This window comes from Hippoglossus hippoglossus, chromosome 13 (assembly GCF_009819705.1).
Source record: "Hippoglossus hippoglossus isolate fHipHip1 chromosome 13, fHipHip1.pri, whole genome shotgun sequence".
In the NCBI taxonomy this organism is placed as follows: Eukaryota; Metazoa; Chordata; class Actinopteri; order Pleuronectiformes; family Pleuronectidae; genus Hippoglossus; species Hippoglossus hippoglossus.
This window is the reverse complement of record NC_047163.1, coordinates 11,484,086-11,505,949: the sequence shown is the minus strand read 5'-3', so window position 1 is coordinate 11,505,949 and position 21,864 is coordinate 11,484,086. Positions and strand designations below refer to the sequence as shown.

Below are 21,864 nucleotides of genomic sequence, written 5' to 3'. Positions count from 1 at the left end.
CACTGGGGGAAACGAGGATACTCGCTGGCCTCATACTGTATTCACACACACAAAGGGCCTGGAGTTTATTCTTTGTTTGAATTATATTATTATTATTATTAGTTCTGCTTTACGTCACAGCAGAAACCAGAGAAAAGAAAAGCCGTGGTAAAGTGATTGTGAGGGAGATTTGCAGAAAGTGGATGCATATACATTGAGTGCACGTCACTAAGAAACTCCTTGTTGTGTTGGAGTGAGTGACTGAGTGTGTGTGTGTGTGTGTGTGTGTGCGTGTGCATGCACAGGCTGGCGGATCCCTTCAGGCCGGTGTGTGAATGACAGCGGGGGGTTATGTAAGGAGCCACAGCGGGGCCGGAGTGGACAGTCCGACCGGAGATCAGGTCAGCAGAGTGTGACACTAAACACATCTCCCTGACACCACGCTGACACCCTCTGTCACAGACCCACACACTGTCTGTCAACGCTCCTCACACTCACACACGCGCGTGCACGGCGAGAGCAAGGAGTGTGTGAGCGGCTGTCTGTCAACAGCAGACACTGACCACCTTAGTGTGTGTGTCTGTGTAAAAGAGCAACAGAGAGAGACAAAAATATCAAGAGAGGAAGAGGAAGGAGGAGAGGTCTGCGTCTACCTGAGAACTTGAGTAGAATGAGTCACGTAAAGTGACTGCTGCTGTCGACCAACCAGGATAAAATCATAAATTTAAATAAGTCAGTGAACTTTTCCTTTTTTGTCATGTTTGCCGACTTTTGTGCGTCTGAATTTAAGACGTCTACTTAATAACGTGATCACTACTTAAGCACTAAAGAATTTAGCTATAACACAAACGAGCACATAGTGACGCTCAAGAGATCCAACTACCTTTAATTACACTTCCTTCCTCCGCCTTCGTGTTGTGTGCAGCCTTTGAACGTGACGCTTTCTTGCCAGCATTTTTTTTTTCACTTTTGTAAAAAAAAAAAAAAGAGATCAGGGTCTGTCACACAGTTGCTGTTCGTGTTGGCATGAGCCGCAGCTCCTTAAATCCAAAAGGAGAAACCTGCGTCTGGGTCTAATAAAAAAGGCCTGAAGGCAGGTCACGACCAAAGCATCCTGCACATGCGAGAAGTGAAACGGATGGAGAGGACTTATTGGCTCAGAGGGCCGGGGTATAAACTGTACCATGCACATGCGATGACACGGTCTGACCCCGTGTCCTGTCAGCGTTTCAGTGCAAACTTAGGACGGCAAAGTAGAAATACTTTAAGAAATACTACAAAAAATGTATCTGGCATTAAGTTACTTAAAAACTCCCTGAATAAGAATGTGAGTCTAAACAGTAACTCTTTATTATCGTAACGTTCTGACGCCTCGCCCTGACACCTGAAAGAGAGATGCTGTGCTGCAGGTAGTTACTGGGATTGAATTTATCTGAAACACCTGCTTTCTCAGCAGGTGTGTGTGCAAATGATGCTGTTGGTGGTGCAAGAAACACGGCACAATTTATAGCAAACATAGATTTTGGAGTGATGTTCAGGGAGCGCGTGCAAAATAAACAGTCGACACAAACATCTGCACATGGATAGACGCAGATGTGCAAGCAGGAAATCATAGAAAATACGCTTAATATATTTTCTCTTCAACCTTCGCAACATACTCGCATATTTTTCCATTCAGGGGAAAAAACTGTCGCACTATTCTAACCATTTGACTTTTAGTTCAAAAGTCCAAAAAACAATACCTGAAAAATGATGACAAAACAAAACCTGCGGACACTGAAATCCTTATGTGACGGTTTGATGTTGTTATTTACGTTGGAGCAGCAGTGAACACAGTCACAGTCATCACAGGCGTCGCCACAGTCATTCTGCCAATTTGGACCACCTGCTGCAAGCACCCTGAAGCCAGCGAACGTTACTAAGCCAGTAAACTGTGACCAATTCCGCCTCTGCAGGTGGAGACGGACACGCAGCCGCTCACTCTCTGCGCCTCTACATGCCCAACTCCAACACGCACACAGACACACACACACACACACACACACACACACACACACACTATAGGATTTATCAGGAAGTGGAGGTCCATTATTCGTCCGGTCATTCAGCACAGAACATACACGTTTATAATTATTTGTCTTATCTGAAAAAAAGCAAAGACTGGAGTGTTTCGCAGTGTTTTGTCGGTTTAACTAAACGGATGAAATGCTCAAAGAACTTGTGTAAAAAGCAATAACGATGCCTTCAGGGGAGAACAAACATTCAGTCTAATTATCCGATCAAATGAAACACGTCAATATTCATTGATAGCAAAGCTCTAATCTACACTTTTATGTAGAGGTAAACACGTCAATCTGTGTATTTGTCTGGAATTAAATGTAGATTTAATCGTGGTGTCAAACAGTAACTAAGCGACAGAATCTAAAATAAAACTCTTCATTCTTAATTACATTTTATAATTTATCTTTTAAGGAAAAATATGATTTGACTTTTATATCACTGGTAATTTTATAATTTGCAAATGTAATAAATATGTAACATTACTGTTCTGTCCTAATTGAGACACAGCGAAAAGTTCACACCACACCCTGATATTCTATCTCAGGTAAAGAATTACAGGATTAGATTTTTACAAAATACAATAAAACTTTGTGATTCAACCTCCATCATGATTTGCAAAATGATAAGTGATGCAACAGATTAAAAATTAAGATCAGTGTTAATCTGACAGCAGAAATCTGACCTCAGGTGTCTGTGAGGAAATCAAAAGAGACTGGCAAAGTGTGTTTACACTCATGCCTGTGTGTGAGAGTGTGTGTGTGTGTGTGTGTGTGTGTGTGTGTGTGTGTGTGTGTGTGTGTGCTGACCGTAACTTGTCAGATTATCTACTCACCTGACGGACATTTCCAGCGTTCAGTCTGCTGCTGTTGATCTGATCCACTTTGTCTCTCTCCTCTTCTTCCTCTCTTCTTCTTCTCCTCCTCCTCCTCCTCCTCCTCCTCTCCGGTGCCCCGTCTCTGCCCTGGCAGTGTCCCCCCTCCACCACCACCACCACCTCCTACTCCACCAGCACCTCAGGCTTAAACACAGCAAACAGACACGGTGTGTGTGAGCCAAGGGGGCTGGGACAGGGGCAGCGTCAATCCCCTCACTTTCACAAAAGCCGTGGCCGCGCTGCCGGACACATCATGGACTCCCGTAGCAAGAGTGTGTGTGTGTGTGTGTGTGAAGGAGAGAGAGAGACAGTGAGTGTCCGTGTGTGTGTGTTTGTTTGTGTGTGTGTGTGTGTCTGTGTGTGAGTGGGGCTAGATGATGTAGCTCTCCTTGGCTCTCAGACTCACTTCACTAACACTCTGCTCCGCTGCCTCTTGGAGATGGACTCGGATTAGGACACAGCCAGTGTGAGAATCTCTTTCTCGCTCTCTCTCTCTCTCTCTCTCTCTCACTCCATCTCTCTCGCTCCCTCTCTCGCTCCCTCTCTCTCCAGCCGACATGCTCCCTCCCACCCTTCCTCGCTCCCGCTCACTCATTCACTCTCCTCGCTGAGCTTCTTTCTTTTCATTTCCTCTTGGGAAAGCCGTGCACACCAGTTGTCTCTGCCTTCAGCTGCTCCCTCTCTCTCTCTCTCTCCCTCCCTCCCTCTCTCTCTCTCAGTCACTAGTAAATATAAAAGGCATGCTTGTACAGCCCCTCGCCTCAGTCTCTCTCCGGCTCTCCCTCCCTAACTCGCTGTGTCTCATGCTTTCGTTTACCCCCACCTCTCGGTGCCCCCCTCACTTTCTTTCTCACTGTCAAAGCTGCCTTTCAAATGCTGATTAGCAGCCGGAGCAAGAGAGAGAGAGAGAGAGAGAGAGAGAGAGAGAGCGGAGGAGAGCGAGCGAGCGAGAGAGAGAGAGAGAGAGAGGATGACTGAAACAAGTGAGAGATTCCATCACATCCAAACGTAAACTGTGACTTCTGTCCCCCCCCCCCACCCACACACACACACACACACACACACACACACACACACACACACACACACACACACACACACACACACACACACACACACTTGTTTTTGCCACTTAGGAGGACACAGCATTGACTTATAGGAATTCCTGCAGCCTCACCCTCAACTGAAAAAAAACACCGAACGTTTAACCTCGTGGAGAACATGTTTCTCATAATTAAATTACATAAACATAACAATTTCAATAACAATTGTATTTTCCTCCCTTATTTTCAGTTTTTGTTTCTCAGCCTCAGGGAAGTGTTACCAAATCATTTATATTACAATTTTCTGATTCATTCAAGGTTAGGAGTTCAATGTTTTTATTAATTTTAAACCTACACCAGTCTGCTTCCACTATTAATAACGACAATTGATTGATTGACTGTACAGGTTTAGGAACAACCGGTACACTTACATAAGGAGTAAGGTTAAAATAAGGCAGTTTGGGCCGTCAGCAGGAAATAGAATGTGACCAGCAGTCAAACTAGTTTCTGACCCGTCCATATATCTATAACAATGTCACACTTCTGACCCTGCTTCTGAGGCATAGAGGATTTGTAATGTCACACAAGGTCCTTGTCACTGAGGAAAAGGAAAAGATGATGATTTTTCTCAATTATTTTCCTTAAATGGAGGAAAAAGTAGCATCTTATTCCTACAGAAGTCTAAAGAGCAAAGTAAAGTTTAGCCAAAGATCTCATTATACAGAAAATATGATTAGATTACAATTAATAGCAGAGGTAGAACAAATTGTAACTAGAGCCCAACAGATTTTTCCGATATAAATTGGCCGATACGAACCTTTCACAGACATATGGTCGATATATGCCCAATATGAAAAATTTGATCTTACCGAAAAAACACAATTGTTGTGGAGTTCAGTTTATTATGATGCATGTGGATGTACTGATGATAGAAAGTTGTTTGAGTCAAATATCAGTCTGTAAAGTAACAATACATATTAAACAAACTAAAACACTTTTCTCTGTAATGTAGTGGAGTAATTATATGAAACAGCATGATGCCAGATTGCTCGAGCTTACTGTCTGACTGGCAGAGTCCCCTTTTCTCAAAAGCACCAAAGATGGTTTAATTCCCACTGTAAGTCAATCAGCTAAGATATTAAGATGCTTCTGGGAAACGGGGCCAGGATGTTGTTAAAGGATTTCTCCACAAAACAACCCTCTGCCTTTTCATAACATATCTCTACCGTTGAGCCATCCTGTGATATTAATGCACAGGCGGCAGCTTTCAATTAGGCCCGACTGGTCTTTCAAGTGTAACTTCACCATTAAGTTTTGGCCGGCGTGGGAATTCTAAAAGTGCCTGGGAGGCAGAGCTAAGACACACCCACCCCACCCCTCCACGCACATACATACACAACATACCAGTTAGCTTGCTGAAGCTCAGTTATCTAGGTTTTCTAGCTATACGCGACGACTCCGGTAGCAGCACACAGACTTTTCGATGGTAATCTCACATGAAGTAAAGGCTTCTCGAATCCGGAGTTTAATGACGCCCAAGACCACGGTGGTCTCGAGCCGTGCTGAAACAGCAGAGACGATACCACGTCTGAGGAGCGCCGTGGTCCCTCGCCCTCGAGCCATTTATAAATTTGGTAATAAATGTGATTTTAAAACCAGAATAAATTTATATTACCTGAGAACGGCCTAATAATTTAGTTTACAACTCAAAAACACATTAAAGTTTGCAGCATCACTTTGATCAGACGAAGAAAAACTTGTTTAAACTGGACTTGTGTGTTAAATTTTGATAGTGAGATGAGTATTTTCGAGCATCTACCTTTACTTTAGAATTACTAAATGTTGATGGAAGCCTCTATAAAATTAATGGTCTGCAACATTTAATGGTCCGCAGCCTTCCACAGAAATAGTCTATAAAGTTGCATAAAATAAAAACCCAAGTACAAGTACCTCCACATAATACCAGTCCTTATACTTTTTTATATTCCACTGTATGAACTGTGTGCACAACCTTTAGAGTCAACATGTGCTCAGACCCACAACACACAGAAAAACAACATATACTATCACAGATCCACACGCACACACATGCAAGCGAATACGTGAACAAATAATCACACTCAGACTCACTGAAGTACTCTCTCTCTCTCCCTCCCTCCCTCTCTCCCTCCCTCCTCTCCTCTGTTCGTTCCCCTTGCCCTCAAACACTACTCAGAATATTGATACATCACTCCCTCCTCCTTTTTCTCTCCCTCTCTCTCCGCCTCTCCCCCTCTCTCTCTCCCTCCATCACTCACTTTCTCTACTGAATACTGATAGGCTGTCTACTCCGTGGTCTGAGTTTCAAATCTCTCTCTCTCTCTCTCTCTCTCTCTCCCTCACGCTTCCCTCCATCGCTGCACCCGCTACGGCAGGAGAAAAAAAACACAGCAACATAAAGGAGGAAACAGCAGAAGTTAATGCACTGAGGTAGACATAAATTCACTTAAGTACCATTTCAGATTATGTCAAGCTAAAAATGGGCTTAACATTGTGGAGAGGAGGGGGATGGGGGGGGGGTGACAGAGGGAGAAAAGTGCCGCTTTTGGTCGGCGGAAACTGGCCGAGCGGCTCGCAGCACCGTGGTGAACAGGCAGCCGGCAACAAAGGGGGAAAGACGTGTGAAAAGTTCAGGCAAATGAAGACGCATTCAGTGTTTTTCTTTTTTTCCCCCTCCTGGGTCTGACTCCCACCCTCCCGTCTCATTGTTGGGCATGTCGGCTGTGGCGCGGCCGAGGGGGAGAAGAAGGGAGTGAATGAGGTCGTCAAAGAGTCCCAGCGAGCCCCCTCCACTTCACACACACACACACACACACACATGCACGCACCCACACACACACACACTTAAGAGCTTGAAACAACTGAGAGCAGGAGCCGGTGACAATAAGAGAAACAGAAAATGTCCTGCTTTTCTCAATCGGATGGGAAGGTGGAAGGACCTTTCAGGGTATTTGTGTGTTTAAGTGTGTGTAAGTGTAAGTGTGTGTCTGCATGGGTAAGAGAGTTTGTGTGTGTGTGTGTGTGTGACTGAGTGTGTAGTGTGTCTCGTCTCTTTGGAGGAGGCTTTCTGTCTGCATTAGAAGTGCAGCGCGTCTGAGACACTGGGAGAGGGAGTATGTGATTTTGTCCTCCAAGTCTTCCCCAGGCGTCCTTGAAGAAGACTTGCAGGGAATATCTGACTGCGAGTGTGTGTGTGTGTGTGTGTGTGTAGGTGTGTGTGTGTGTGTGTGTGCGCTCGCAGGCGTGGTTTAGAACCGGAGGCTTGCCTCGCGGAGCAGTATTACAGGTGTTCCCTTCACAACCCAGGGTGCTCTTCGAAGTCACACAAAAACCACAACCTGAGGCTGATGGAGAATTAACGTGATGAAAATGAAAAGTAATTGAATCAAGTGGGTAAATACAAAATAAAATCATTAGTCAGTGCTTATGTGTGTTTGTGATGCGTGTGCATCAGCACATGCATGTGGAAGGGCGTGTGACGGCGGTTGCAGGCAGCGAGACGGTCACACCCACGTCTGACCTTGTTTCCCTGCCTGTCTACAGATGCTATTGGTTGCATCGGTTCTGTGTATCGACAGAAATCTGCCTTTTCAGAGACTCACTTCAAACGATCCAGTGACAGAAGACCTGTTTAAAAACTTTAACATCTTTAAAGTGGAAATAACATATTAAAACTTCCTCAATTGAAAGAAAAGAAAAGTTTTTTCCTTATCATTCAGATTGTTGTACTCCTTTATATCCCCCTGACTACTTCAATCAAGATCTAATGCCAACTTATTTGCTGATCAAGTATTTTATATGGGCTTATTTATGTTCAGCTGCAAACCCTAAGTGTAGAATACACTTAGGGTTTGCAGCCAGTGCTGCCAGTGCTGGTATGAACTGGAGAATATGGATAAAATAAGAGGAAGAGAACTAATTTGTCTGATGTGTAAATACTGTGTACTCTATCTCAGCTCCATGAAGTCTGTGAGACGTGTTCATAGCTTGTTACTGGATGTTTTCAGGGATCACAGGTCACTGCTGTTTACTCAAACACAAAAGCTGAGGTCACTAAACAATACAGGGAACAGCTCGCGTCAGTTTCAGGTTTCAGACTGATCAGATTTATAACCACAGACTTTCTGTGAAACCTGGCCGACTCCTTCACAGCTAAAACACACTGCGAGTGTGCGGTGAATGAAAGTGAAGCCGCTCTGCTGAAATGCTTCCAAAAATAAACCAGACGATATCAGACACATGCACATATTTACATTTGATCCAAACATACTGTGTCTGAATCTATGGATCACACAAAGAATAGCCACAGGCCTTTTTCTACGGACAACACTGTGTCAGTGACATGGCTGTTTAGAGTTCGTACACCCTGAAACTGCTGCTTAAATGTGATAAATAGAGATAAGATGTTAAAAAGGTAACACTGATAAGAATTTGTGCTGTGTTGTTGAATTTTTTATGAGTCTAGTCTGGGATTTATTTGATACAGAACAAGACTGAGTCACTTGACCAGAATGAATAAGATTGGACTGTGGCATTGTGGGTCAGAATTGGATGTAAGGGAGAGATGTGCAGTCCAAAGTAACTAGATTTTGCAGTTAGTCCAGCAGGCGCACTTGGATAGACTCTTAATGGACATTGGGAACTTTTTGGTTCAGACTGCTCAGTTCAGTCAGAGTGTGAAAGGTGACCAGGGTCTAGACCAGCGGATCCAAACTTACTCTGACTAAAGGGGGGTGGTCTCAGTCTGGATCAAACCATGGTTCAGTCCGTTTGCATTGTGAACAGTTTATTGGATATGACCAATTGCAAGTTGAGACAGCATATAACCAATAGAAGAGTAAAAAGAATCGGAAGTGGCTCACAGGTCTTTGCCTCCCACGATATAACGTTTTAACAAGGAGGAAGTTCTTTTGTATTATTACCATAATGATATTCGAGTGGCAATGAAATTAACAAAGTGAACCGGTTCATTCATTTTTTTGTATGCAAACTGGAAAACTTTTTAACATGCACTTTATTCTAAAATGTTAGCAAAGACAATAGACAACCGGCCGACGTCAGATGCCCGTCTATAAACCAATCAATGTCAAGCCTACGTAGTTGTAGACAGGACTGTCAGTTTATTTCTCTCCAAAGGGGATGTGATGAATTTCATCTCTGGTGTATTTACACATGCTCACACTATAGTTTAATGTCATTTAATTTTCAACTGAAAGAAAGTTATCAGTTAACTTTGTTGTTCATTGTATTATTTGTGCAGAAACAGAGGGATTTCCAAAGCATCAGTTTAATCTACAACGAAAAAATCGAACACTGCGAGATCAGCCGATGTTCTCGTCTCACTTGCGCTACGAGAAGTAGAAACTTGACATCTGTGTTTTATAACTCCACCCCCGCAGCCGCCGGCAGATCAAGACAGATCAAGTCCATCCTGAATGCACCTATTGCTTCAGCTTGAACTGTACTAGGAGCTTAAAGTGAGAACAAACAGCTAAAAAATCCATAAATCAGAAGGAGGACAACCTCAGTCCAAATTTCTCCAAAACAGTTTTTGTTTTAGAAAATATATTGAAAGATACCTTTGCTGAAATTTGTTTCTGATCTCCTTTTCAGTCGAGACGTAACACTGCTACACAGACTCAGCCGCTGTCAGCCTAATATTTAAGACTATACAAATCTAGCATAGCAGAACACAACATTTTCTTCACCTTCCCCTACAGCGACTCACACCCATGATAAGTATGAATGGTTGTTTAAAGATAACTGCCACAGAGGAGATAATATTCCAAATCTATCAGACAATAATTCTTTGAGGCCATGCGGCCATTAAGGAGCCATTTCGCCTTTTGTTGCGTACGCTCCTCCATATTTCATTGAGATGCATATCTGCCTTTCACACTGTCTGCCTGCTCCGCTATTCTCTATTCAACAGTGACCCATTGCTCCCTGCCATACAATCCCTCACCTTTCTGGGCTTAAAAGTAATTACCACTTTAATTTGCTGTCCGCTTTTGTGCATGCCTGAGTGTATCTGTAACTGACTGGGGGGTGTGTGTGTGTGTGTGCATGTGTGCGTGCGTGTGACATGAGGGGGGGCAGGGGTTCATGTGTGCATACAGGAGGCAGTGGAGTGGATGTGTTCATATAAATGTGATTAAAACTGAAACAGTCAATAAATGATTAGTTTTGATTGAGCTGAAAATTAACTGACAATCAGTTAACTGCCATTGATCAACCAAAGGTAAAACTAACTTTTCGTTTTAGCATCTTTGCTGCTTTACTCATTTATATCTCTGCAGAATTAAATAATTTCAGTTTTGGACAAACAAGCTTTTTACGTTAGGGTCTGTGAAACTGCCTTTTTCATTATTATTTTTTTGGACAATTTAAAGATCACATTTTTAAATGTACAGTATGTAACTTCGGCCACTAGGGGTCTCTCAATCAAAACAATGATGATCACCAATAGTTTGATGATGTTGTAAAGCAGCTTGGGATCATGGGAGATTTTGTCTTCGCCACCATTGCAGAGAAGAATTTTATTTATGTTACACAGCAAACGGCAATGAATAATCACTATCCATGACGAGTGGCCAATACAAACACTGGAGGGACAAACCAGTCGACTAGCTTACTGGCTAACTGTGTTATTCCTTCATCATGCGTTACAGCAGAGACGGACAAGCAGATATGAAACAGTTAAAAGGCAACAAAGATAAAACATTTTGGATAATGTAAATGCACAAGTCAACAAAATATACAACATATATATTTACATTTTAATGAAGAATTGTAAAATTTCTTATCTTATTTTAATTCAAAGAACATGAATACAAATTAACTGAAATTCGAAGCCGCAGTCCCAAATGTTAGTGTGTGTGCATTTAGTGTTTCCATGTTGTGTGTGACCATTAATGTTACATACATGTTTGTGAATGCTGCATCAGCGTTTGGTCTCTGGAGTACAGGCACATAAAATATGTATTCAAAGGCGTGTGTGTATGTAAATGATCTAATGTTTTTTTGTGCGTTTTGTTTATGCATCTTTCAGAAATTGTGTGCATGTTATTTGTGCGCACCTAAAAGTGGAAGTGAATGTGTGTTTTTGTAGTTTTTAAATGTGTATGCGTGTGTGTTTATGGTTATCCTCCCATTGGCCCAATTACTCCAGAACCAAACTCCCTCTGCTTCCCCCGCTTCCCCCCTAAAATCCCTCACCCCTCTCACCTCACGGTCCCAGCGGTGGACCCCCCTAACACCCCAACCTTCCACCCCCCCGCCCTGCATCCCTGCATCGCCAGATTGTCCATTACAATACACCTGACCCCCTCATGAGGACCTCCACCACCTCCACCTCCTCTCATCCCTGCAAGTCCCGCGCAGATCTTCGCCAAGTCGTCCCCCCACTTTGTCCATCTCCTCCCGTCATCTTGTCTTTCTCCTCCTTCATTTACCCCTTAAACTCCTCCTTTTGCCCCCCCGTCCTCCCACATCTCTCCCCCCTCTTCATTGCTCCATTCTTCCCCCTCTGCCCTCCCCAGTCCCAGGTGAGCTGACGACACAAGGAGAGCAGAAACACTTGGCGAATATTAATGGTTTGATCTGAATATTAATAAACCATGCATCTTAATGATCTTTAAAAAAACACACATGCACACAAAGAGCCACAGCCAAGCACTATATACAGCCAGGCTACGCATGCACACACACACAAAGAGAAAGGCCTATATGCACGTGCACGCGCGCACACGCACACACACACACACACACACACACACGGAGAGAAAGGCCTATATGCACGTGCACGCGCGCACACGCACACACACACACACGGAGAGAAAGGCCTATATGCACGCACACACACACATACACACAGAGCTGAACTATCTGTCCTGCACACTGTAGATTAGTTAAAACAAGCCCTTATCCTCCGACTTGCTGTTTAAATGCTGAGCATCACGTTCAAGACAAATGCGTTGTCGTTTTTTTCCCTCTCAGTAAATGAAGACACCTCTCCTTTCCCACGTCCTTCTCCTCTATCTCCTCCTGTTGCTCTCTTCATTTTCTTTTTATCTCTTTCTACTTGTTTAGTTCGGGCTGCCCTCCTCCCCTCCCGCTACCTCTCACGGTTGCTTCACTAACACCCCCCCGCCATCCCTCCTCACCCCTCTCCCATTCCTCTTTACCCTCTCCCTCCCCGTTCTTTTCTCCCACCCTCTCTCTCACTCTATCACTTTCTCACTAGATTACCCCATCTCTCTCCCTCTCTCCCAGCCTCACCTACTCGATATTCCAGCCTTGTTCTCCTGCAGTCTCCAGCACAACTTTTTGACCCACTTCCTCTCCCCTCCCTGGCCCCCTGATCAAAGCCTGCAGGACGGCATCGCCTTGGGCAGAGGAGAGGGAGAGCGCGAGATGGGGGGATGAAGGGATCCGAGTCGAGAGAAGAGAGGAAGAGACAGATAGAGAAGGGGATAGAGCGGCACGAGAGAGGGGGAACAGAGAGATCACAAGGACGGGGAAGAGGAGCCAGGTGCCCTCTCAGCCCAAGGACAAAAGCTCTTCCTGGCTGATCACACACACACACAGTGAGTCCTGTCAGCGCCGTCATTCCTGGTCATGTACGTTGTCTGTGACGACGGCGTTGACATTAATGTGGCGCGATAAAAAAATATCTTTTTTTTCTCTCCCTGCGACTCAAACCCCCAAAACAGCTCAACTTTACAAGTGATGGCCATTAAAATTCAACAGGATGTTTAATAAATTACACTTTCAGATTACATGTTGTCCCATCTTGTTATTCTGTTTTGCATTCAGGCGTTGCACAGGTGAGCGCGCTGACAATGTGTATCTGTATCTCAGCGGGTGTCAGTCACAGTGTAAACTCTACTTCTTACCAAGTCAATTTTACGTTAATGTTTTATTTTCTTAAAACAAGCGATTAAATAATCATGTTATGTTTTTTTTTTACTCAGTTTGTTCAGCAAAGCTGCATTTTTCTATATTTTACGGCAGAAAACTTCCTTCTCTTTCCTCGTTGTAAGACACTTGCTCCGAGAAAATTACGACAGTTCATTAGAAAATGATTTGCAGCGACCTCTACTAATTCAAATAAGTGTTTCAGGACTCAGTTATGGACAGATATGATTTGATAAAGGTGGAGTTGTCTCGCAGTGCGCAGCCTTTCCTCTCGGCGGAGTCGTTATAATTTTAAGAGTCTGCGTCTGGGTTTGGGATAGAAGATCTGTCCATCCCTGTGGCCTTGTCGGCTGGGCAGTCAGGGCGGGCAGCGAGGACGGAGGAACACCAGCCCATTTGTACCCAGAGCGAGGTGGCGTGTACGTTAACATTCCCCGCGCATCCCGACAAAGAGCACTAATTATAAATAAATTAGGGACACGACACGGTGTGCCACAGGGGGACCAGCCAGAGCAGTCACAGAATAGAGAGACTGATAGAGAGAGAAGAGGGTGTGTAAAAGAAACAGAAAGGAGGTTGGGGGGGGGAGAAGGAGGAGGAGAGGAGAAGACAGAGGAGAGCAGACAGGAGAGAGTTGGCAATGACATAGAGGAGCAAGTAGGAGAAGAAAGTAGATAAGAAAATAGAGGAATGGAGCACGGGGAGGCCTGGGGATAGAGGAAGTGAAGGGGAGGGGAGGGTATACAAGGCCTGAATTCTCAAAATATAGCTTGAACAAACATCTACTGCCAAAGACCTGACAAGATTCTCTCTAGATGACACGGGCAGAGCAATATGTTTGAAAAGAGATAGAAAAAGGTGGCAGGGAAATTAACAACCGAAATGAAACAGAGGGAGGCATCGGAAAATAAATAGACGTGATACAAGATGAACCCTTCAGGAAACACTAAGTAGAAAAAAATTCATCCGCTCCGTATCTGTTAGGAAGCGACTCCCTGTTATTTTTAGGATTAAATAATACAAATCAGATTAAATAAATACTACGCAATCATCGTAAGGTGGCGATATCTAGCAAAGTGTTCTACACACACTAGTAGTCAACACTCCCTACCTGTCACTCAAGCTTATCTGAGAGGACTTGTCAACCAAGCAAGTGCATGTCAAGAGACTGCCGCATGTGTGTGTGTGTGTGTGTGTGTGTGTGTTTGTGGAAAGAAGAGATCTGTTTATGTCCGTGCGCACAGGTGTAGGTGTGTGTGTGTGTGTGTGTGTGTGTGTGTGTGTGTGTGTGTGTGTGTGTGTGTGTGTGTGTGTGTGTGTGTGTGTGTGTTCACCGGCGCACACGTGCTCACGGCCGTGTTTGTTTGTTGCACGGTGTGTGTGTGTGTGTGTCTGGAATAAGTGTCTGAGCGGCGCCGGGAGAGCACCACGCCGCTATCTAAATGGATCACACTTCAGAGTGTGCCACCATTTCTCAGAAGCTGCCATCTCCGTGCAGACAGACAGACAGAAACACAGACAGAGTTTTTTTTGGCGGGGGTGGTTTGGGTGGCGTGGGGTGGGTTGAGGGGGGGTGAGCGGGGGTGAGCGGGGCTGAGCCGACTTGCTCCACACTCAAGGTTACGTCCTGCCTGAAGTTGAGAACTGATGACTGTCGCCACAGCAGAAAAATAACCGTCCTCTTTACTCGCGGGGCATTTCTCCGTGTGATGCGCCGTGAATGTGTCTTAAATGATGGAGGGACAAACCTGCCCGCATGATAAAGCCGGGAGACATTTATCGTCTCCGAACAACTGCTTTGTGTCTCTCGCTCGGGCCACGGCTCAGAGCTGATGGGCGGGGGGGGGGGGGAGGTCAGAGGTCAGCCGACTGTGACACAGACAGAGAGGTCGGCTGACTGACCTGCGATCGGCCCCTGACATAGTGCCCCCCCCCCCCCCCCTGACACCGCAGGTAGTCATGGCTACTGAGCTGCAGACAAACATGATGACAGAATAAAACTTAAAAGGGGAGGGGGCTGCAGGAAAGAGGTAAGAAAAACAACAATATGCGATTCCACTCATCTCTCATGCACTCACACACACACACACACACACACACACTACAAACCATTAAAATCATCATCACACACTCTCTGCACCTGATTTGCAGAACCAACACCCGCACACGGTTCTGCAAGGTGCAAATAACAGGAAAGCGTCAGGGTCCCCCATTATCAAAGTCCACGCTCGTGTCTATAGTCTCTAAACTTTCTGTGCGAAGGAGAGTTGAAGAAGAAGAAGAAAGGTAAAGAAGTGGGGGGGGGGGGGGGGGGAGAAGAGAGGAGCAGCTTGTTGCATTAGCATTCCGGCAGCAGAGAGGCTGTCTGTTTGCCTCTGGCAGCAGCCGAGAGAGGGGGACACTCTCTGCATCCTCACACAGCCCGTCTATCTCTCCCTCTGTCACTGTCTATCTCTCCCTCTGTCTGTCTCTGCCTGTCTCCCTCTCTCGCCGCGCCGCTCTGCCTGTCTGTTACGTTTTCTCGCTCCACTCCGCCACTGCCTGTCACCGTTTTTCTCCACTCTGGACAATTTTCTCCCCGCTCTTTTCGTATCGGTCCATTTTTGAGTGTCATCTTTCCTTTTACTAATTTCTGTTTTGACCCTTTTTTCTCTTCCCCCCCCCCACACACACACACCTCACAGTCTCCCCAAGTGACGATGCTATTCGCTCACAGAGAAAACCCAAAGGCTTGAGCCTGAGGGCCACAGGTGAGTCATGAGGCTGCAGTACATCCTGTAGCATGACGCTGACACTTCCAGATTTATCCACGTGCGTATCCATTAAATGAATAAATACACATTCAAACATGCGCAATTAAGCATTTTGTGCTATTGAGCACACACTCACTTGTGCAGACGCTGTTTCACGCAGCCAGTCACATCTGTTATGATCGCCTCATCAGATCCTTGCGTTACAACCATAAATGTCACAGACAATTTGTGAGGGTTAATCTGAATTAGAATTCAAAATTAAACCGTGTGTGAACACGTCTTCAATGTAAATACAGTCGTACGGGCCGGTGTCGCAGGACGTCAGTTAAGCGCAAAGGCAAATCTCCTCCCCGCTGTTGCCATGGTGACTTTAATAAACACAGCCTTGACCATTCCACGCATGCAGATACATCAAAAGCGATCCATTAAATAGTATCATGTTCACTCTCAATTATTCATTGAATGTATTAAAGGTTGCATTTTTGCATTAATTATTAAATGTAATTCCTGCTGTAAATGAACATAAGAAGGAAAAATGGAGGAGCACGGCCAAAGCAGAGCGTTAAATTTAATCTCCTTCACTCAGACTGTATACGTCGGTCTGAGAAGAAGAAAAAAAAAAGATGTTCCCTCTCTAGCTTATCTGTGCTGGAGGATGACAGCATGTGGACAAATGTACTGTGTCGTCCATAAGTAGCGGAGCAGTGATTACATCGTTCTGGTTCTGTTCTCAGAATTGGATCTGAAATGAGGTTCAAGTCTCGACCTTCAGCTTTTAGCCTTCAAGGGTGTTTGAATCCATATTAGATGAAAAGTGTATTGTTGGCATTTTCCTATGTGCGACAGCACAGTGGCAGCAGGACTATAATACAAAGCACAATGCTCAGGCTTTTGGAATATTTTTGAGCGGACTGATCCAAACTATCACGTCTTTCCTTTGCTGGAGACCAGACTGAAATCTGAAAACCTCAGAGACAAACCAAATGAAAGTGGATGCAGGAAAAATTTCCCCTGGTTGTTATAAAATGTCTGAGGTCTATGGCCCAGAACTAAATTCTTATATATTACAAATTCTATATTCACATTTAAGACTCCTATCACTCCAAAATGTGTTTGGTTTACTCCACATAAAGGTTCATCCTTCATGGAGCAGTTTCCTTTTTGTTGTCTGTGTTCACCATCATCTGGGTTAAAGGTGCTTGCTGCAGATGTAAGATCATTCTGATATGGATGGAAGCTGTGATTCACAGAGATTAAATGAAAAAGAGTTTTGAAAAGCTGCAGTTTTAACTGATTATTTCAAGAAGACAGTGTTTTCCTTTTGTCTTCAAACATGTCTGGGAGGGATCGTTAACTCGTGCTTCTGCCTCCCACTGCGCAACTGTAGGGAACCAGTTATAGTTAATTTTATATGAATTTTATCACTTCATTAAGGTTGAACTAGAATCCTAATAAGATAATACACAAGCCATGGCTGAGTAAATCCACTCATGATTGTCTAGTCCTTAGTAAAAAACTAAAAGATACAAGTGGTCTGATAACCTTTGTCATTTAGGTTATCAGTCCACTTCTTTCATAACCTCCTTGGCTGATGTTATGAAATTCAAATCCAATTTCACTGAGTTTAACATAGTACCCTCCTAGAACAGATGTTATTTTACAATAAAAGTAAAAGAAAAAAAACGATGTTAAATGATGTAACCCATAAGAATGAATGAAACAAACTAAAAACAGTGCAGAGCCAAACAACAAGAATATGGGCACCATCCCACCACATACAGCCTGCACTGTTTGTTCAGGTGCGTGCCCCCATTTGACTTGAATTTCAACTTCTCTAGACCCAGTCTGTCCCTCTCTTTGACACGAAAGACGTCAAACATTTAGAGAACTCAACTTTTGTCGGCATTTTCTTCCGGATTATGTGAAAATCCAGCAGTTTACTGTCGCCCTCTCCCTGAAAACAATGAGCCAGACTGCAAGACAGTGACTACAGCTTAAAAACACAGACGACAATGCAAAGAAAAAAAAAAAAGCCCTAAATGAAAACCTTCAATCATGATGGAAGAAAATCAGCGTATCAGTATGATGAGTACTCACCATAATACTCTGAAGATTACCCTGCTTTATCAAATTTAATTAGATTATAAAGGCTTAGCCTCTGAGTAGCTGCGGGTGAGTAAATCACATGCTGTTCGAGAGCTGAGCTCCAGCCAAGCCAACTTTGTACTGTAGCCACTGAGACCAAATGCATTCAAACAAATTAATAGTCCATTAAATAAAAGCTAAACTCAGCCAGCTAATAGTGCCTTAAAAGCACATTAGCATTAGCAGAGAACGGACACTCGTTTGTCTCATAGGGCAGCGGGGATGAGTTAGCGGCCGTGGGGATTCTTTTCCTTACATATATGGGGCATCTGGAGGTCTGTCCCCCCAACAACACTGTGAGTGATGCTTTGACCTCACCCCAACACGATCAATTCCTTGTTTTCTTCTTTTCCTCCCCCTTTCTTTCCTCCTCACGCATTGTCACTGAAACTCATCCCTCTCATTTAAAAGCTGCTGCATTTCCCTCGTCTCAATTAATCTCACTCTTTCCCTCCGTTTGCCCTTCTTGCTTTTCCTTTCCTCGCATCCCTGCATCCATCTTGTTGCGGTCCTCCCCCTTCCTCTTTCCCCTTCCCCCCCCCAGGCCCAGCCACCACTCTGGTATTCCCAAAGTCATCAGCAATCAGACATCTTCAATGGATTAATTACACCGTCCTCACACGCAGCTCGACTGAGCATCCACGCTCCCCAGCTCCTCAGACCCAGATGCTCCCTCCTCACCTCCGCCCACTGGCAGGGCCTCCGACGCTTTCTTCTCGCCCTCTTTTCATCTCTTTCTTCCACTAAACCTCCACCTTCAACTCCAGACCCCAACCCAACCGCCCCGTTCTCTAAAAATGACCACAGCAGTTGTCCTCCTCTTCTCTGGGCCTGCGGAGCCTCGCTAATTGGACATTGATTGGTGGGGCCCTCTCCATGATCTCCCCTGAATATCGGGATCACACTAATTGAAGAATTAACTTGGGTGAGACTTGAACCACGGAAAAGGAAGAGGGAGAAAGGCAAATACAGACAAAACGCTTCAGCTTAAAGAAAAGCGATACGGTTCACGCAGGGGTGTAACCAGGCGCACGCACGGGCACTCATGTACAAAATGAGGGAAAGACATGAGACATAAATCGGTATAGACACTTTGCCACATGGTGGGATTCACGAAATGCTGCACTGATCATTGTTGTCTGATATAGAGTAACTTCAACCAGTGAAGCAGAGGAACAGTTTAACTACCGGCCTCTCTTTATTTTTAGCACAAACACACAGTCTCCTTTTTCACTCCACACACAGAAACACGCACACACCCACTTCACATCAATCATGGATCCCAGACCATAACCCCCAAAAGCGTGAGTGCTGCTTTGAGTCATTCTAAAATCATGATGGATGACAACTTCCCAAAGCAATCCCTCTGCGTGCCAGCATCATTTAACTAAAGGCATCAACCTGCCCCAGCCAATAGCACTCCTCCATTTCCCCAGACTGAGAGCGCCGGACTTCGTCTTTCAAACCCCGCTAACATGATTCTGGAAAAAAAATAAAAATAACAGTCCTCCCGAGGTGACGTATGCAGGATGCCACAGAAGGATGAGTTTCCCCCAAGTTCCTGATCACGAATCCCTTTTCACGAGCGGCGAGGACGAGAGATGAGACGGCGAGGAGGTTAAGCTGACCTCAGGCTCGCGCTTTTCCGAGCAGGCTTACCCCCGGAGTGCGAGATGACAAAACATTTAGCCCAATCTCGCTCGCAGCTCACTGACAGGCAGAAACAAAAGAACATCCTCGGAGGAATTCAAAATCATTGAATGAATGTCAATTAATTTCACAAGACAGAGTTGAATTGATTAGAATATAAAACAATCTTTCTCGAAAGCAAAAGGGAATTGATGTCCAAGGCCTTCAAACAGCGAGAGTGGGAAGACAGAAAAACGACAAAATGAAAGAAAGACAGATGATGCTGTGTGTGTATGTGTGCATGTGCTTGTGTGCCCAGGTGCCCAATTGTGTGTGAGTGTGTGTGTGTGTATGTGTGTGAGCTCAGCAGTTGTGTTGCACGCTTGGTTGGCAGGGTGTGTGTAAAGTAATTAACATGATAGGCTCCCTCTCAGCCTGATAGCCTGTTCCCTGCAGCGAGGTCGTTCAGCAGACACCAACAGACACCTGAGCTGTGTCTTAGACACAACCCTGGATCGCATCTCTAATGCACACACACACATACACACATGCATGCGCACACACACACACACACACACACACACACACACACACACACACACACGAACACAAACACACACCAGTGCCTGGCACTGACAAATGCTTTAAACATACAGCCATCAGCAGGAATGACATGGTACAGTAGAATATTGCATGATAGCTGACAAGCAGTTCATTCAATATGAAACTGGCATTTCTTAATTCAGTCAGTCAATCATACAGACAAAATGCAAAATGATGTATTCAACAGATGTGTGGCAGCAAAACTAACACCACCGTCAAGGCTGCATCATGTCAATATTAAATTTTTTTTAAATAAGAAATAAATCTAAGATGTTTGTCATGCACATCTGGATCTGAACTAGAAAATGCATTCTGATATGTTTATTCTTTGTATAATATTGTAATGTATTAAATAATATATCTAAAGACAATGTGTCCTGCGGAGGATTTCCAGGTGGAGAAAGTCCACAGAAAGTCCAGAGGCTCTCAATCGGACATTTGAGTTCACACAGGAACGTCCTCCTGAGAAAGTGCGGAGGATCTCTGGAGTACGTGTCTGAAAGCAGCTTTATAGTGATGCACCCACATGGACCTGCAGCTTCTCTCGGCCTCATGAGCTTTGCTGCAAGTTCCGGTTCATTGTTTAACTGTACGACCCACAACTTTACTGCAGAATCTTTTTCTGATACAGCAAGAAGTGGTTTTCAACATAAAAACTAAAATAAAGACACAGTTAGCTTCTACCCTGTGAACAAGGGGGAATATTGCCCAGCTCCAGAGTCGAACGTGGTCATAACGGGGGAAACCAGGCACGTATGAGTCGTAACTGAAAATATGTTCATTTTACCAAACTGAAAAGGAAACTGACCGAAACCAAAATAGAGACAGAGAGACTGACTGAACGTCAGCAGCTTATATAGTTCAGTCCCGGCAGGTGAACTGAATTTTTCCTGACCTCTGAACTATCACCAAGTTCAACAAATAAATAATAAGGCATTACAGCAATCACAACTTGTTTTCTCTGTTCCAAAGTACAAAGTCCAAATGAATCAGACTCCAGTGAGTTAGTGCAAAATATAATTACCATCAGAATGTGCATCGAATTGCTTCAAGTTGAAATGTTCACATTTTATCCAAACATGTTTTTAATGAATGATGCATTCAAAAAAGTTAAGGAGTTAAATTGATCCAATCAATGTCTACAAAAGAAATACGAAAAAGCAATAAGTCAGCATGAAAGTAAATATGACATTTTAAAAATAATGAATAACTTTTCAAAAGTCATCAAAATATGTTGTGTTGCGAGATTCTGTTCAGACAGAAATGTGCAACGCAAGTATAGAAACAACTATGAAGCCTCTCTGGACTACAGACCAATGTAAAAATCTTTGAGGTATAAACTTGATCAACTAATAAGACAAACAAAGAAGAGGCGACTATAAATCTCTTTGTTGGAGGTAATATGAGGTCCTATACGAGCACTGGTGGCTGACAATATCCTTCCCTTTTATTCTTTCGTACAATCTATTGTTTCCCTCCTCTTCATCCCTCATCACCCTAAGACCTTCGCTCTGGTCCTCTAATCCGAAACCTGAGACCCCCAAACACCCCCTTCAGCCCCACACAGCCCTCATTTGCTGGGGGATTAGAGCGGGGGCACAAAGGTCAGAGTAAGGCCACCACCAGAGACCCTAAAAGAGAAGAAATCCACACACACCAGGGACGGCGGCAGCAGGAATACACAGGCAAACACACACACATTAGCATTGTGTGAACCCTGCACGCATGACACTGCTTTAAGAGCGCAGCATTATGTATTCACATACTGTAGGTGTGTAGGCAGGATCCACATCCCCAGACACGCTCTGAAACAGACACA

General features: G+C 44.4%; 1 protein-coding gene across 10 annotated transcripts in view; it reads right to left on the bottom strand.

Annotated features, from left to right (window-relative positions):
• Positions 1-21,864, bottom strand: part of npas1 (neuronal PAS domain protein 1) — a 69,632-nt gene that overhangs the window by 38,008 nt on the left and 9,760 nt on the right. For 7 of the 10 annotated variants that reach the window (XM_034604683.1, XM_034604688.1, XM_034604686.1 and 4 more), the window contains one exon: positions 2,873-3,058. The exons of 1 other annotated variant lie outside the window; for it this stretch is intronic. The gene's annotated coding sequence lies outside the window, so the exon portion shown is untranslated. Of the gene's footprint in view, positions 1-2,872; positions 3,059-3,320; positions 3,925-21,811; positions 21,851-21,864 lie in introns of those variants that run through there. 2 more of the 10 variants (XM_034604684.1, XM_034604691.1) reach the window with 2 other exon arrangements.